Source organism: Pan paniscus, chromosome 12 (assembly GCF_029289425.2).
Source record: "Pan paniscus chromosome 12, NHGRI_mPanPan1-v2.0_pri, whole genome shotgun sequence".
Classification (NCBI taxonomy): Eukaryota; Metazoa; Chordata; class Mammalia; order Primates; family Hominidae; genus Pan; species Pan paniscus.
In genome coordinates this window covers 119,177,049-119,194,160 of record NC_073261.2, presented here as the reverse complement: position 1 = coordinate 119,194,160, position 17,112 = coordinate 119,177,049, and the positions used below count along the sequence as shown (strand labels likewise).

At 39.3% G+C, this 17,112-nt stretch overlaps 1 pseudogene; it reads right to left on the bottom strand.

The window, feature by feature from the left end:
• Nucleotides 1-7,375: 7,375 nt before the first annotated feature.
• LOC100992741 (cyclin-dependent kinase 2-associated protein 1-like) lies at nucleotides 7,376-7,845 on the bottom strand (annotated as a pseudogene).
• Nucleotides 7,846-17,112: the final 9,267 nt, after the last annotated feature.

Genomic DNA, 17,112 nt, shown 5'->3' with positions numbered 1-17,112 from the left:
AAGGTGCTGGGATTACAGGCATGAGCCACCGCCCTCAGCTCGTACCTTCTTATTAATAATGATGGAACAGGTGGAAGAATTTGGTTAAGACTATTTTTCATTGCAATGTCCCACCTGGTGGAAAGTTTGCCAGGAAGGAAGCTTGCAGTACTCACCTTCCTCTAATTTTTGGAGACCACCAATATTTACCTCAGAAAAGCAAATCATGTGAATAATCATGTTCACTTTGGTCAGAATACAAAATGCAAATTGTATTTTATTGTTTGTAACATTATGTTATTAGGTTACCAAAATTCATGATTTTAAAAATCATATTGATTAATCTTTTATGATCTAATTGTATCTTTCCTAATATCTATCAATACTTTCTGCCTCAAATTCTATTTTCTTCAATATCAATATAATCACTTCCACAATTTTTTTTTTGCTTATTGGTTTTCTGGAGAAACATTTTTATGCTTTATTTTCAATCTTTCCATATGTTTTATTTTACCCATCTCTGGTGAGCTCTACATAGTTGATTTAAAAAAGTTCTCTAATTGGTATAGCTAGGTTTTCTTCCACCATATTCTTTTGTAATTCTTTGGTGTGCATGCAATTTTTATTGTTTTTTACTTTATATTCTTTCTGTACTCCTTTGGGTGAATATATATTTTATATATATATGTGAATATATATTATGTATACATACACAAAATCCCTTCATGCATACCTCATCCCCACTTCTTAGAAGCTTTATAAAATATTTCTATTATTGCAGTAATTATATCTGAACATTTAATTAAATGCCTATTATACTTTTTTCTAACAAGATCAAGTTACTTGTTATTTATATCCTCATGCCAATCATATAAGGACTTCTGCTGATAGTCACCAATTATCTTCATCATCAACATTGTCATCTCCCTTAATTATTAAAAGATTTTGTTCGATCTTTTTATAACTTACTATTAATTACAATCAGTATATAACCAAATTTGTCAACATGTTTACCAGTTTCTGTGTTCATTTTAAGGGTCATACTTTTCCCCCTTCTCATTTTTTTGTGTTTGTTTTTTTGCTTTGGTATGTACTTGAATGTTTCTTTCAGAGAGAATCAGTATTGGGGGGCAAATTTTGTACCTCTGAGAAAGGTTGTCTTTTCACGTATCTTTGAATGATGATTTATCTGAATATAGAATTCCAGGTTTACTTTCATTATGTAGTAAGCTCAGCCGTCAAAATATATTATATTATTATGTTCTAGAATGTATTGATCTTGTCACGAAGTCTGGTGTCAGTACAATTTTCTTTTCCTTTTTTTTTGAAGAAGTGTGTTTTTTCTTTCTGACACTTTGAAGATTGTGTCTTTATTCTTAATTTTATAGAATTTTAATATAGTGTGTCCAGATATGTACTTATTTATGTTTATCCTGCTAAGGACTAGTTGTGTCTTTAATCGGAGTATTCATGAAATATTTTAACTTACCTTTAAAATTATTTTTTACTAGTTTTTCCTGAACTCTTTCCTGTACAAATCTCCTAAATATGTCTCTGTCTTAAATGAAGTTTATATTTTTGTATCTTTGTATTTTCCATGCCTCATGTTGGATCAATTCCTCAGCCTTCAGATTTACATATCATATCTTCAAATGCATCCAATCTGAAGTTTATTCTATTTGTTGAGGACTTTTCCTATGTTTTAAATAATTCATTTTTAAATGTCTTATCTTCTTTATTAATATATTTTCTTATTTTTATAAATATTATTCTTTACCTTAGCTCATAAACATTGTAAATACAATCATGCCATTTATATTCTAGTTTCTTCCTTAATTTTAGTTCATCTGAAGTAAACTCACATTAAATATTGAATTTGGGGGTGTTTTTCTCAGTATTAGTTTTACATGTGAATTTCAGAATTTTGATTTGTAGAACCATCTTGATCTTGAATTCCTATTAGGATCTGTGTGTGTGGTGGGGGGAGGGGTGTTTCTTTCTCTTTCTCAGTGCTCTTGTTCCCCCACGCCATCCCTTCTACCTCCCTCTCCCTCAGTTTTTAGCTTGAGTCTTTCCAGTCACAAGTCGTCTGAGTTTATTCAATCATAGGTCCTCTGTGTAGAACCAGGACACGTAATAACTCCTCTACTCTTGGTCCTACATAACAAACAACTTATACCTTAGAAGGAGGTAGATAAACCAAAGAAAAAGGAGTTAGCACGTGAGGTATATTGAAAGAAAAGTGAGTAACAGCAGAAACAATTCCGAAGTGTAAACACACAAATTCAGCTTTGTTTTCCAGCATTCAATGACAAGATACAAGGAAGGTCTGTATAAGTCACAGAACCAGTAAAGCATAAAAACAAAGTATTTTCCCCTTAAAAGCACAGTTACATCTGATAATTAAACTGAAGAAGACATTTTTCTGCTGAGAGCTTATTGTATCACATAATGGGCATCATTCATAATACCCTCACAATAAATGCTGAGATGAGTCTCACAGGGTAACTTTTAATCATATCCTTCAATTATTCATTGTATCAAAAACAAAAACAGTGAATCAGAAAAGCAAACTATAGGACAATGACATGGAGGCAAATGTGATGTCACTCAGGCAAGTGACTCTTCATGTCTGGCTTTAAACTGTGACAGATTTCAGAGTACTTGAGGCAGAGATCACAAACTGGCAATTTGACACACACATAAGGCTTGTTTACTCTATGGTATTGGTTCCCACCATGTCTGGTTTTTTAAAAAAAATTTAGTTGTCATTATATAAAAAACAGGTGAGTTCACACAAAAATCCAGGTTGTCAGTCATCCTTGTGAAGTGAGACCCTGGCAACACTAGACTTTCATTTTCACAAGGCAACCCCTGGCTGGAGAGTTCCCCTGAGACTGTCAGCTGCTGTGCACCACCTGTTTGCCCAGTGTTCACTACTCTGCATCCTATTCCAGAACACTTCCATTCCACTCACCATGTCAACTACCTAGATCTCCATGCTGGCAGCAAACTTTCTCCAGAGGCAAAATGAGACTGACCACTTATTCTTCAAGCCCTCCCATTAATATCACTTCTTCCTACCCAGCTTTGTGAAGGTTTTAAATGGCAGTGGGTTTAAGATCATTCCTGTGGCACCTCTGGGGCAAATTCCAGCCAAAGGCGAAGCTCTGTTCTTTACCATTCACTTGAGCTGAAAGTGGGATCCAGTCCTTGACACAGATAGTGTCAAATGAGCTAACAGTCATTCTCCAAACCTGCTTGAGGAAAATAACTTAGTCTCACCAATAACAGCGAGTCATCAAGGCCCTGGTTTCTTTTTTTTTTTTAATTTTCTTTTTTTTAATTATTATTATACTTTAAGTTTTAGGGTACATGTGCACAATGTGCAGGTTAGTTACATATGTATACATGTGCCATGCTGGTGTGCTGCACCCATTAACTTGTCATTTAGCATTAGGTATATCTCCTAATGCTATCCTTCCCCCCTCCCCCCACCCCACTACAGTCCCCAGAGTGTGATGTTCCCCTTCCTGTGTCCATTCGTTCTCATTGTTCAATTCCCATCTATGAGTGAGAACATGTGGTGTTTGGTTTTTTGTCCTTGTGATAGTTTACTGAGAATGATGATTTCCAATTTCATCCATGTCCCTACAAAGGACATGAACTCATCATTTTTTATGGCTGCATAGTATTCCATGGTGTATATGTGCCACATTTTCTTAATCCAGTCTATCGTTGTTGGACATTTGGGTTGGTTCCAAGTCTTTGCTATTGTGAATAGTGCCGCAATAAACATACGTGTGCATGTGTCTTTATAGCAGCATGATTTATAGTCCTTTGGGTATATACCCAGTAATGGGATGGCTGGGTCAAATGGTATTTCTAGATCCTTGAGGAATCGCCACACAGACTTCCACAAGGCCCTGGTTTCTAATAAGAATTGGAAGTGGGTTGCTGGCATTTAACATCACTTTGAAGATGTATATTTGAATCTTTTTCCTGGCTTAGGGGTAAGTGGTGGCAGGTTGTTGTGCTGTATTTTGAAAAGTCCGTAAGACCTTATTCCTCACAATTCTTCCAGCCAAGAAATGCTGCCTGTCTTTGAGAACCACTGCTTTAGTGTTTGGTGAGTTAATTTTTGAGGTAAAAAAATGTAATTTAAAATGTATCTATAACCAATTATGTTTTTAAACTCATCTTCTGTTTATTAAGACCATGGATTTGCCGAAAAATCTATCAGAGAATAGGACTTTCAAACTGAAAGAACGAGAAAGACACAAAGTCCAAGAATTTTCACCCTTGATTTAATCTAGCTAATTCTTTACACAATTTAAGTTTCACATCTTACAGAAATAAGTTTTGCCTATTTTTCTCTAATTAGTAAATTACCATATGTCAATATTCTATACATCCTTTAGAACAGATTTTTGTCAAGTTTTATATCAGTTTAAAATAATCTACTTCAAATCCCTCAAGAATCGTGAATATGAATTGAGTATATCGGATCAGATCTCAGTTTTCCTCAAAAGATACTTTTTTTTAAAGCACTGCCCAGTCCATTGTGATTAAAGCTCCAGGCATAGCCAAGACCTTTCTAAAAAAAACACAAAATGTTTTAGACTCTACTTCTCACCTTTCTCCATTAGCCACATACAAAATGGAATGAAAGAAACTTCTTGGAATTAGTATAATTCAACACTTTCAGAGAATGTATTTGTGCCATATTTTTTTCAAGTGTGTTTTTGTCCTTAAAATTTATTCATTCTGTTTTATCTTCCCACCAGCCTCTTGGAGGCCATTATCTTTCCATTAGTGAACTCTCAGTACACATCTTCCATCGGACTTTGATCTGCCACATACCTTTAAACATTCTTCTCAGTGTTTTGGGTCCTACAGAACCTCCCTCCCCATCTCCCCACACACTCGAGATTTATAAGGACATTTTTTACTGCCTACTGTATGCACAAGGGTCCGTTTATTGATGCAAGATGAAACAAGGGTTCACACTGCCTTGGTGCTCTTTGCTACCAGAACAACTCTCAGTTTTATTCTGTTTTATGTAAATTGGGTCACAGATGTTTTATTGCTGCAAAATGCTTCGAAACTTTTTCATATGTTCAGTGGGAAAAGAAGCCTCTCAAAATTCATGCTGAAATAATTAAGCTTTTTAATTTCACTGTCAATTTATCAGAACAAGTGATAAATCTCTCTTTTTACTGCTACTTCTACAGACATGACTTTTCAGTCCATTTCCTTCCTCAGATTGTCTGAGAGCGCCTTTCTAGAGCAGCTCAGCATGCCGTATGGAAACTCCAACACTTCACTGAACTCTTAGGCAGGCCGGGTAACAACGGGAGGCGTCAGTTCATGCTCCCAGGAACCTGGGAGAGCTGGGCCCTGGCTGCTCTGCAGGAGCTTTGCACTGTGGCAAAAGGACTTAACCTGACTCTGACTCTGTTCCCTTGAGGCTCAGAATTTCTAGATATATCAACTCACCCCAGAGACAGATTTCCCACCTTTGCGGATGTGGCTAATCCAGTTTTACAGCCTATAATTCAGTAGATGCAGCATGGCGGCGCAGAAGTAAAGATCTTGGCTGGATCTAAATCAGAGTCCTCAGCTCTGCTCCTGCCTCCATAAGGCCTTGGACAGTTCCTTCATGTTTATGATCCACACTTCCTCGTGCCAGAATGAGGAAGTAATCCCGTTCTCAATGAGCTCTCTGGTTTCATATACGTATGGATTCTCCCTGAATGCCTGGTACATGCTGAATGGCCAATGAATATCAACGCCCTTCTCTTCCATGAATTTCACAACGTTTTTCATCTGTTAACTTGGAATTTGATGAACCAACATGTTGCTAATCTATTCAAAAAGATCCGGAGTTGCTTACAAGAGTCAGTCCTTATGTGTTCTCCCATTTTATTGTTTTTAGTTGACCTATAATTTCTATGATGAATGGTCGCTTTTTGGCGTTTAAGTAGAAGAAGCTCATCTTAGGGACTCAGATGCATCGCTTTAGAGCTTTAGAAATAAACTTGTGCTCATGGTGTTCTCAGGAAAAGGCTGGCCTGCCGCCTGACGTCTGTGCATTGGTCTTTGTGTCAGAAAAACAACAACTCATTTTTCCCCAGAGAGCAACCTACTCTATGATTCTCTACCTCCCCTCCCTTCTTCCTTTTTCAAACACTGAGTTCCTTCTATGTGCTAGACCAGGAGTCGGGAAACGTTATCTGTAAAGAGTCAGAGAGTAAATATTTCAGTCTTGAAGAGGCAGACAGTCTCTGTTACAACTTGTAAACTCTGCTGCTTTTGCAGAAAAGCAGATAGACAACAGTGAAATGAACAAACATGGTTGTGTTTTAACAAAAAGGCGGTTCTCACCAGGGAGTGATTTTGCCTTCCCGGACACTTTTGGCAAGATATGCAGAAGACTTTGATTGTCAGGAATGGAGAAGGGGTGCTGCTGGCCCCTACTGGGTAGAGGCCAAGGATGCGGCTAAACATCAATGCACAGAACCTTCCCTCCCCACAGGAAAGAATCATGCAACCCAAAGTGTCAATAGTGCCAAGTTGAACAATAAAACTTTACTCAAGGACACTAAAGTTTGAATTTTATATAATTTCATACACAATAAATATCAATCTTTTGATTTTGCTATTTAAAAATGTAAGAACCTTTAGCTCGCAGTCCATACAAAAACTGGCGATGGGTCATAGTTTTTCCACTCCTGTGCAAGAATCTGGAGAAACAAAGAGAAATAGAGAACAGTAAGTTTCCTTAAGATCCCCTCTCAGAGCCACAAAAGCAAGACAGACCTCATGCACTTCCTTTTATTAAGGAAAATAAGCTTTATTACATCAAGTAATAAATAGATACAAAGATGCAAACAGTTTTAGTCATTTTCTTCCAGATGTTTTGACCAACTTAAACGCGGAGCTAAGATGTACTTACAGTCTTAGTATGAAAATGTTCGGGGGTCCTTGTTAGGTTTAGTGGGTTGCTCTTTCTTCTATATTTATAACTTGTGCATTTAAAAAAATTGACTTTGAAGCACTAATCGTCATGCAAACGCATAAGCAAAAAAGAAGTTACTTTAAGCAGAATCTACACTGTAGGTGGCAAATGGGAAATGGGAACCGGCTACTAAGTAAAGCATACTGTCAATAAGCCTTAAAAACAAAATTCCTAGAGTGGTATAAGCTTATGAAAAGGAACAAAGAACACCGTGTGTAACAAATGTGTTCAAAAGAGAAGATTAAAGAGACAATAGTGTCTTGGAGGCAAACTACAGTTTGCTGTAAGATAACTTTAGGTGCATCTTTTAAGTCAGTGCTTAAAAACAACAAACAAACAAACAGAAACCTGAGCAGTTCCTATTTGAAATGCAAATCCTAATTAACTGCAAAATCTTTTCTCAATCTTTGAGACGGTAGCTTCAGAGCCACGTGAACCACGGGAGGAAAAACCAAACTGTAACCATTTTGAAAACAAGGGTTTCATCTGAATGGGGGAGATGAACTGTGACTTCTCATCTTGTAAAAAGATGGAAATCCTTCAAAACCAACAAGGAAGCTAGGATCTGGCATTCCGTTGCGTTTCTGCCAAGCACTCCCGCACCAGTCCTCCAGCGTGAATCACGCCGCGCTGCATCCTCTCCATGGCGCTCTCGCTCCCCGCGTACGTGGTTCTGATCTCCTTCCCCAGCTCTTCGATGATGCCAGCAGCTCCGCGTATTTGCTCTGGGGCACCTGGCTGTTCCCAGTTCCCTGGGTGTAGCCTAGGGACGGTGACCCGTAGTCACTGAGCAGCTGGCAGTACTGTGAAGACGTCGCCATGCTGCTGGAAGGCCAGGGGACATTGCCAGAAGGCGTTGAGGGCGGCAGCAGGTGGGCATGTGCGGGAACCTCGTGCACTTTCTTAAGGGATCGTGTACTTCAGTGGCGCATTCACCAGAAGAATCACAGAGCGTAACCTTGGCGAAACTCACCAATTACTAAGTGAGGGCCCTTGGGTTAAGCCTCCCTTTTGCTATATTTTCTGCACAGTGCTTCGTGTTCTCTGTCCTCCATCACAGTAGCTTCTTTGGTTTCCTTCTGGGAGCATTCATCACAGTGCTGTCTGGTTATGAACACAGCTGGCCCAAATTGAGCACCTTGCATCCTGATATATATCTCCAGCCCATGAAAAATCACCCCACTTAACAAGTGGGCAGTAGCTGCATTGAGAACTTAACAGGATTTATCAGGTTCACCTGCAATGCTGTGCTTAGCGCCACTTGGCAATCTCAGCAGCAATGCACACAATTGATTCTACCCTAGAGAGTGTGAAGATCTGAATGCACTTCCTGGTCTTTGAAGCCATAACATCTCTAGCTCACCCCGAAAAGTCCTAAAATCCTCATGGTTTGTTCTTTTTCACTGGGGCAAGTGACACACATTTTGTTTCTCCAAAGGGTTATGAATAGCCAAATTGCTTCTGGTCTTTAGAGCTTCTCAGATATCTCATAGTTCTTCCATGTATCTCCTGCTGTGTTGAAAACTTGCTGATCAATCATGCCTCCAGCTGTCCACAGCACAGAGGGCCCTAAGGAGGAGTGAGGGATTGTTTTCTTCCTCTGCCTTCATGAAACACAAGCAGAGGAATTATATGAGCATCTTTTAGCTTCAGTAACCTGGTTACTACTTGGGCTCCAACCTGATGGTCTTGCTGGTTTCACAGATAAAGTTTGATGAAAGGAACTCATGTAATTACACAAACACACAAATAGGAACAGACACACTTCTCAAAATGTTTAAATGTTCAAAACTCAGCTGTAAGCTGGGACGTCAAAACTGTTTCTACACAGAGTGCTTTCGTAGATGGCTGATAGATTCTTAGATTGTCTACTGAAAGCCTGCCTAATCCAGAGTGTGAGTGCAATCTCCTGCTAGCCAAACCACCATGTATAACAATATATATATAAAGAATATATAAAGAAACTCAGCAGAGTACAGGAGGTAAGAATGGACACTCATGACTTCATGACTAGCTGATGATACTTACAGCCTTTCCTGAACAGCTGTGCTGCTGAAGTAAGTTAATATTCTATGTGTTTTATTATCTCACACAACTTGTAAAGATTTTTTTGTCTCCCATGTGGACTCTGAATTGACTACCCTGAAAAAAAAATTCTCCCCCCATGGATCCAGCTTGGCACCTGAGAAGAGTTCATTTTTGAGTTAATTTCTAGGACACAGACCTCTATGGACTATTTCAGAAAAGCCAGGGAAACCTGTCATATCTCTCCTAGGCAAAACCCTCCAGCATCTCATCATCTGCAGCATCTCTTGTGCTATTTTCTATGTGCCCCACCCTGTCTGTGTCCCTCCCTCACAGCTCTGCTTTTCCTTATGCTTGTCTTCATCCCCATCCCTCCTGCCCATCGCTCTCTATCCCTGTTGTTGCTGTTGTGGATCGGCCTCATTTACATAGCAGTGCATCTTGCTGTCTCCTGCAGCTCCTCAGCCTTTATTTGATGACCCAAGGCTGCCATGCCTGCATGGATGCATTGATGATCCTGCCAAGGAAGAGACTTTCGTATTAATAAGGCCTTCTAGAGATGAGTTCAGTCTCAGAAAGTGTCCCACAGATCAGAACCCCCTAAGAGACTCACAGAAGAAAAAATTCTGGGTAGTTAGGCCTCATAACATCTTTAGCTGTAAGACAGGGTTGAGACAACTCCTTCACAGGCTTCACATTTCTTCTTCTATAACCTCTGAGCAGAACAGCTGCTGACAAAGCCTTAGACTCCCACGGACATGGCATTAGCTTCTTCCAGTTACGGATGCTGCAGCGGAATTTCTGGCTCTTGATGAGAGGCTGATGCTAGGTTGTGAGTAAGGTTATGCTTGATTCTGCTTTTCTAAAACCCTAATGCTTCAGAAAATCTTCTTGAGATTTCTGACAGTTTATTCTTCCACATGCTTTTGCTCATTTACTCACTTATTTACACAACAAACACAACTGAGTGCCCATGATATAGAAGACAGGATAGTAAGAAATGAGTGTGTCTCCTCCAGAGAAGTTTATATTTCAATGAGCTATATTAAAAAGTGCATATCCCATTAAGATGTATGTGATTCTTATGATAAATATATAGGGCAAAGTATGTTTTTTATATATTTATATATATATAATGTTATATATGAAAAAAATATATACGGGAGACATTGTTATGGAAACATACATCAGGGAGCCACTAGCTGTGGCCTATTTTGGCAGAGACCTCAGAAAAGAGAAGGCACTAAAACTGGGCCTTCTCAAATAAAGTGGGTCTCATGCTATGCTAGAAATTTTCCTTTAGCTTTGCAGGAGACAGGAGAGTTTACATAATTACTCATGAAAGGGTAAAACTTCACTGGATACAGAAGGAAAACCAAAGATTCTGGTCAGTTTTACAGCTTACTAGAAGACAGTAAGCAGGAAAAACATGGATTTTGGTCAGTTCTATAGCTTACTAGAAGACTAGCTTACTAGTACTAGTGTGACAGTGAGCAAGAATATTTCTGAATCTCAGTTTCTTTATCCATAATGGGGATGATAAAATCAGCTTGTTTCAATTCAGGTTCTTAGTTACAAACAACACTAATGTATGATAATGGCTCAATGAAAAGAGAATTTGTTGGAAATGCATTAGTGGGATCACAGTTTCAGTGTGTGGCTGGAGGACCAGGCTTGGAAGAAAGACAAGAATCCAGGGAGTTTTCAAAGACTAGGAACAGAAAGTGGACAAAGATATGCTGACCTCTGCACTGCTAAATCAAGAGGCTTGAAGTCCAAAGATTGCTTTCTGTTTGTCCCCTTCTCAGTATTGAAATTGCTAAGAGCTAGTGACTGGCTGAGCTGTGGATTCTTGAACTTCCATAGTAGGAAATAAGGAGCTGGGGGATGCTAATAGAAAACAGGAAATATTAATAGAACAGGGGATGCCAATGGAACAGAAAATACGAATAGGACAGGGGATACCCACAGAACAGAAGATATCAATAGGACAGGGTCTCATATTGAAATATAACCCCCGACGTTGGAGGTGGGGCGTGGTGGGAGGTGATTGGGTCCTGGGGGCAGATTTCTCATGAGTGGTTTACACCATCCCTCTAGGTACTGTCCTCATGATACTGAGTGAGTTCTCCTGAGACCTGGCCATTTAAAAGTGCATGGCACCTCCCCCTGGCTCTCTTGCTCCTGCTTTCGCTATGTGATGTGCCTTTTCCCTGTTCACCTTCCACCATGATTGTAAGCTTCCTGAAGCCTCCTTGGAAGCAAATTCTGCTACGTTTCCTATACAGCCTGCACACCATGAGCAAATTAAACCTCTTTTCTTTATAAATTACCCAGTCTTGGGTATTTATTTATAGCAATGCAACAACAGAAAAATACACAGAGGATGCCAATAGAAGAAGAAATACTAACAGGACAGAGAATGTCAACAGGACATTCTAATACTAATAGGACAGATGATGCCAATAGGACAGAAAATACTAAGAGGACAGGGGATGTTAAAAGAATAGAAAATACTAATAGAACAGGGGATGCTAATAGGACTGAAAGTACTAAAAGGAGAGGTGATGTCAACAGGACAGAAAATACTAATAGGACAGGAAATACTAATGGGACAGGGGATGTTAACAGAACAGAAAATAGTAATACAGCAGGGATGGCTAATAGGACAGACAATACTAACAGGACAGGTGACGCCACTGTTATAAAACAGGAAATGCTAACAGGACAGGAGATGCCAAGAGAACAGGAAATAACCAGCAGAACAGGAAATACTAATAGGACAGAGTTTGTCAATGGAACAGGAAATACCAATAGGATAGGGGACATTGCTCTGAACAATAGAGTTAGTTCCCTTACAGTGTCTAATGCTATCCAAATGAGATCATGAATTTGGAAGCGTTCTATAAACTGGGATCTTTTATACAATATTAGGGACACTGTGTATCCACTGTGTCTCTTTTTCTATTGTTATTACCTGACAATGGACTTATCTAATCTGATTTCTCAGATGAGGGCAGAAGAAGGTCTCCTTTGCAATTGGTCTATTCAGTATTTGCATGAACCCTTTCTTTGGGGGATTAGCCAGGTACATGCTGACCTGCTGAGCTAAGATGCCACATATACTTCCCAGTTTCATATTACACAACCAAATTTTCTACTTATTTTCTACAAGAAATTTTGAATACCCAACAGCTGGTGAAAACCACATTTTGATGGGAGGTATAAATGATGCAGAAATATATGGATACATTTTTCTTTAAAATAAATACAGACATTAAATCAAAAGGGACAACTGGATTGATATAATTTAGCTGTCCAAAAAGACAGTGTTTGTGCACTAAAGTAGAAACACACTAGCTTCTTTTCTATTGAATGTGGGAAAGACTGCTGACCATCCAGCAAAGCACCTTCCTCTTCTTTCATAATACAGGCTTATAGCCTGAGTGGAACTGTTGACTCAATTGGATTACACAGGTTCCCTTGGTGTTGCATTGCCAATGATTAAAGTTTCCTTCTGGTTAAAAGGAACAGAAGTGACATGTGTTGTTTCTAGGTCTGGCACCAATGAGAGTTGCCTTTTCCATGTTCCTTTTGCCAGATGTAGTGGTGACCCAGTTTCAAACATGCAGACCATGACAGTATCCTAGGGCAGAAGTCAGCAAATCTTTTCTGTAAGAAGACAGAGATAATAAATGTTTTAGGATAGGTAGGGTGGTTCAAGTTTGTAATCCTAGCACTTTGGAAGGCTGAAGTGGGCAGATCACTTGAGCCCAGGAATTCAAGCAGTCTGGGCAACATGGAGGAACCCAGTTTATATGATTTGGCTGTGTCCCCACCCAAATCTCAACTTGGATTGTATCTCCCAGAATTCCCACCTGTTGTGGGAGGGACCTGGGGGAGGTAATTGAATCATGGAGGCCGGTCTTTCCCATGCTATTCTTGTGATAGTGAATAAGTCTCTTGAGATCTGATGGGTTTATCAGGGTTTCTGCTTTTGCTTCTTCCTCATTTTTCTCTTCCCACTACCATGTAAAAAGTGCCTTTTGCCTCCTGCCATGATTCTGAGGCCTCCCCACCCATGTGGAACTGTAAGTCCAATTAAACCTCATTTTCTTTCCAGTCTTGGGTATGTCTTTATCAGCAGCCTGAAAATGGACTAATACACCAGTCTCTACAAAAAATACAAAAAAAAAAAAATAGCTAGGCATGGTGGCGTGCACCTATAGTCCTAGCTACTCAGGAGTCTGAGGTGGGAGGATCTCCAGAGTCTGGGAGGTGGAGGCTACAGTGAGCTGTGATCATACCACTGTATGACAGAGTGAGACCCTTCCTCAACAACAACAACAACAAAAATAAATAAATAAAATACAAAAGAAAATAAATGTTTTAGACTTTGTGGTCAATATGGTTTCTGTGTTAGTACTCAATTCTGCCATTGGTACACAAAAGCAGTCATAGACATTATATAATGAATAGTTGTATTCCAATACAACTTTATTTACAGAAACCAGATGAGGGGTCTGGTGTGCTGACCCCTGAGTGTGGTGATAGTAGGGAAGAAGATGAATGAGCAATGCTTTGGAAAGAATCTAGGTCCATGAAGTACCATACGAAACAAAACTGCCTTAACACCTGGTTCTGTTAATGACAGGACTGCTATCCATGAGACAAGTAACTTTTTCTACTTTTTCTATTCTTTATGGAAGTCTTTGTTATAGAAACCTATTCTTATCAAATATGTGGAAAACCAAAAAGTAAAATAAAAATTCACCTTTTAGAAAAGCTTCATGATTAACCAGATCAATTAATACAATTTGTGCAATAAAATATCTAAGACAGAACCTTATCTAGACCTGTATGCATCCCCTATTGCTATGGTTTGAATGTCTCTTCCAAAGTTCATGCACTGGAAGCTTAATCCCCAATGCAACAGTATTGGCAGGGGGATCCTTTAAGAGATGATTATGTCATGAGGGCTCTGCCCTCAGGAATGGGTTAATGCCATTATTGTGAGAGTGGGTTAGTCATCAAGGGAATAGATTCCTGATAAAAGGATGCGTTCAGCCTCTCTTTGTCTGCTTCTCTGTCTATCTCTGTCTCTATCTCTCTTTGTCTTTCACACACACACACACACACACACACACACACACAGGCAAACACGCACACACACCCTCTCTTGCCTTTCCTCTTTTTGCCATGGGATGATGCAACACAAGGCCCTCATCAAGTACTGGTGCCATGATCTTGAACTTCCCAGACTCCTGAATCATTAATGAAATAAATTTCTGTTAATTGTAAATTATTCAGTCTGTGGTATTGTTAGAGAAACACAAAATAAACTAAGACATTAATGATCTCTGGAATGAGCTGTTCACATAGTGTTTAAATAATGTTTTATGACTACTTTATTATTTTATATTATCTTCAAAACTATTATTAATATTAGAACAGTTGCTGCTCCAAGCTACGTTCACCAAACTACTGGGAGAAAAATAACACCTTGGACCATATTTTGGATGTAGATAATAATAATTCAGTTATACATCTTATGGAAAATGTGTACAAATTATACTGTACCTAGAATAGTAGATTACAGATATCCCAGAGGCAATGTGATAGAATTGAGATTGTACTCTAGAAAATAAAAATACGCTATATCTGTTTTAATTAGAGTATTAGTTCATTTTCATGCTACTATGAAGAAATAACCGAGACTGGGTAACTTATAAAGAAAAGAGGTTTAATTGACTCAGTTCCACATGGCTGGGGAGGCCTCAGGAAACTTATAATCATGGCAAAATGGGAAGCAAACACATCCTTCTTCACATGGTGCAGGAAAAAGAAGTGCTGAGTGAAGGGGGAAGCCTCTCATAAAACCACTGGATCACATGAGAACTCACTCACTATTGCGAGAACAGCGTGGGGAAAAACCACTCCCATTATTCAATTAGCTCCCACTGGGCCCCTCCCCATGACATGTGGGGATTATGGAATTACAATTCAAGTTAAGATTAAGGTGGGGACACAAAGCCAAACCATATTAGTTAGTTTGGGCTGCTATAACACATTACCATAGACTGGTGGCTTAAACAACAAACATTTATTTCCCACATCTCTGGAGGCTAGGAGTCCAGGATCAAACCACTGGCAGATCCCATGTCTGGTGGGGGGTTGCTACCTGAATTGCAGACGGTCATCTTGCTGTGTCCACACATGGAGGAGAACAGAGAGAGAAAAAGCAAGTTCTCATATGTCCTTTTATGGGGTCACTGATCCCACTTGTGGGAATTCTACCTTTATGACCTTATCACCTTCCAATGGCTCCACCCCCTAATCCATCACCTTGGGGATTAGGATTTCAATACATGAATGCGGGGAGGAATGTGTAAACATTCAGTTCCTAGCAATCTCTATCTTTCGTTAGCCAAGAGAAAACACATAAAAGAAAAATTTACTTTGAAAATAAAAATATAAGCATGCAAAATAAAAATTTACTTTGGCCCAATGGATAGAAAAAGGCAAAAACTATAGATAAATAGATTTTGCTTTCTGGACAAGTAGTTGGAATAAATGGTAGTCTATATTCTCAGATATGCAAAGATGTCATCTTCCTTTGTTTTGATAACAGAATTTAATTTTTATTTCAGCATCCCCTGCCCACCCTCAGTGCTGGAAATGCATTCTCAGGCTACTCAGTGACTTCACCTTTTAGGAGGTGTGTCCACATTTGGTGCAGACTTTTCCTGTTTCCAAGGTGCTGAGCATGTTTGGATGGGGTTATCTGGCCTTCAGTGCCATTACCTAGCCACACTGACCAGTTTTAACATCCCAACTCCATTGACTACGTAGTCACCAGTCCACAGGGAATACCACTTGCTCTGTGTCCACTCTCATTCCAATGGAGGGCTTCCCAGGACAGCTCTCTGTGCCTAGGGCAGGCTGATTGCCGGTCCTGGAAAATATGAAACTCAGGCCCATCTTGGTTTCCTTTTACCTTCACCCTCAGACTGGAATTAGAATGGAGTAGAAGTATAAACAAAACGATGTTCTCCTCAGCAAGCATTCTCTCACTTTTTTCTTTCTCACCTCATACCCTATTTTTTTGAAAGATAACGTTGAGTGTTATTCCCCCTTCCCCAAATTCTGCTGAGTCACACTTTTTCATTTAGAACAAGCCTGGCATGCCCTAGCAGCTTTCTGAATGGGGCAGTTTTCTGTATAGAGGGAAGCTGTTTAATATTTCAGAATGTCCTCCTTCCATAAGGACTATCCTATTGCCAGAGCTGCAAAGTTGCCTTGCAAGGTAGTGAGTCACTCATCACTAGACATGATCAGTCAAAGGCTCATCAGTCACTTGTCTCATAGGCTGTTGAAAATTTTAAGCAATATGTTAGAGGCTGGCTCAGTAGAAAGTGGGATTAAGCCAAGACAATGATAATAACCTCTGGTGTTTGTTAAAACATTCACTGATTTTCTTACCCTGCTCTGAGATGCACTGTTAAAATCTAAAGGGGCAAGAGACATGGTTGACATTTTGAATAAAATCACCAACTTATTGTTATCCAGCCATATTTTAAACGCACTGGCATTCCACTTGATCCTGAGATATTCAGAAAAAGACTTATTCTAATCAATACCCACAAAGGCTTACCAAACTGGGCACATTACATTGTTCCTGAAAGCAACATATAACCACTGAAGACTCCTTTTGTTTATGTTGTTAAAAACAGATGTGGCAAAGAAACATCACACATGCTTGGTTAATATTATCAAAACAATTATTCATTTATTCATCTCAGCTCAGTGTACTGGTGCAAGCTGACTCTATAGATCTTGCAGACATGGCCTTTATGAGTGCATAAACAGAAACCTGTGTCACATGTAATAAATCATCTCCAAACCCTCGCGACTCAGTGAGTACTGACAGGAGATATGGGGAGCCTAACGTCTGATAGACTCTGCAGAAAACTGAGATTCTAATCATCTAGGAGGCAGTGATATGAAAGTCTGATCCAATTACTTACATTTTCCAGAATACCCAGAGTGGAGGCAGAGTCTTGCCTTTTGTTGAATGGCAGTCTGAC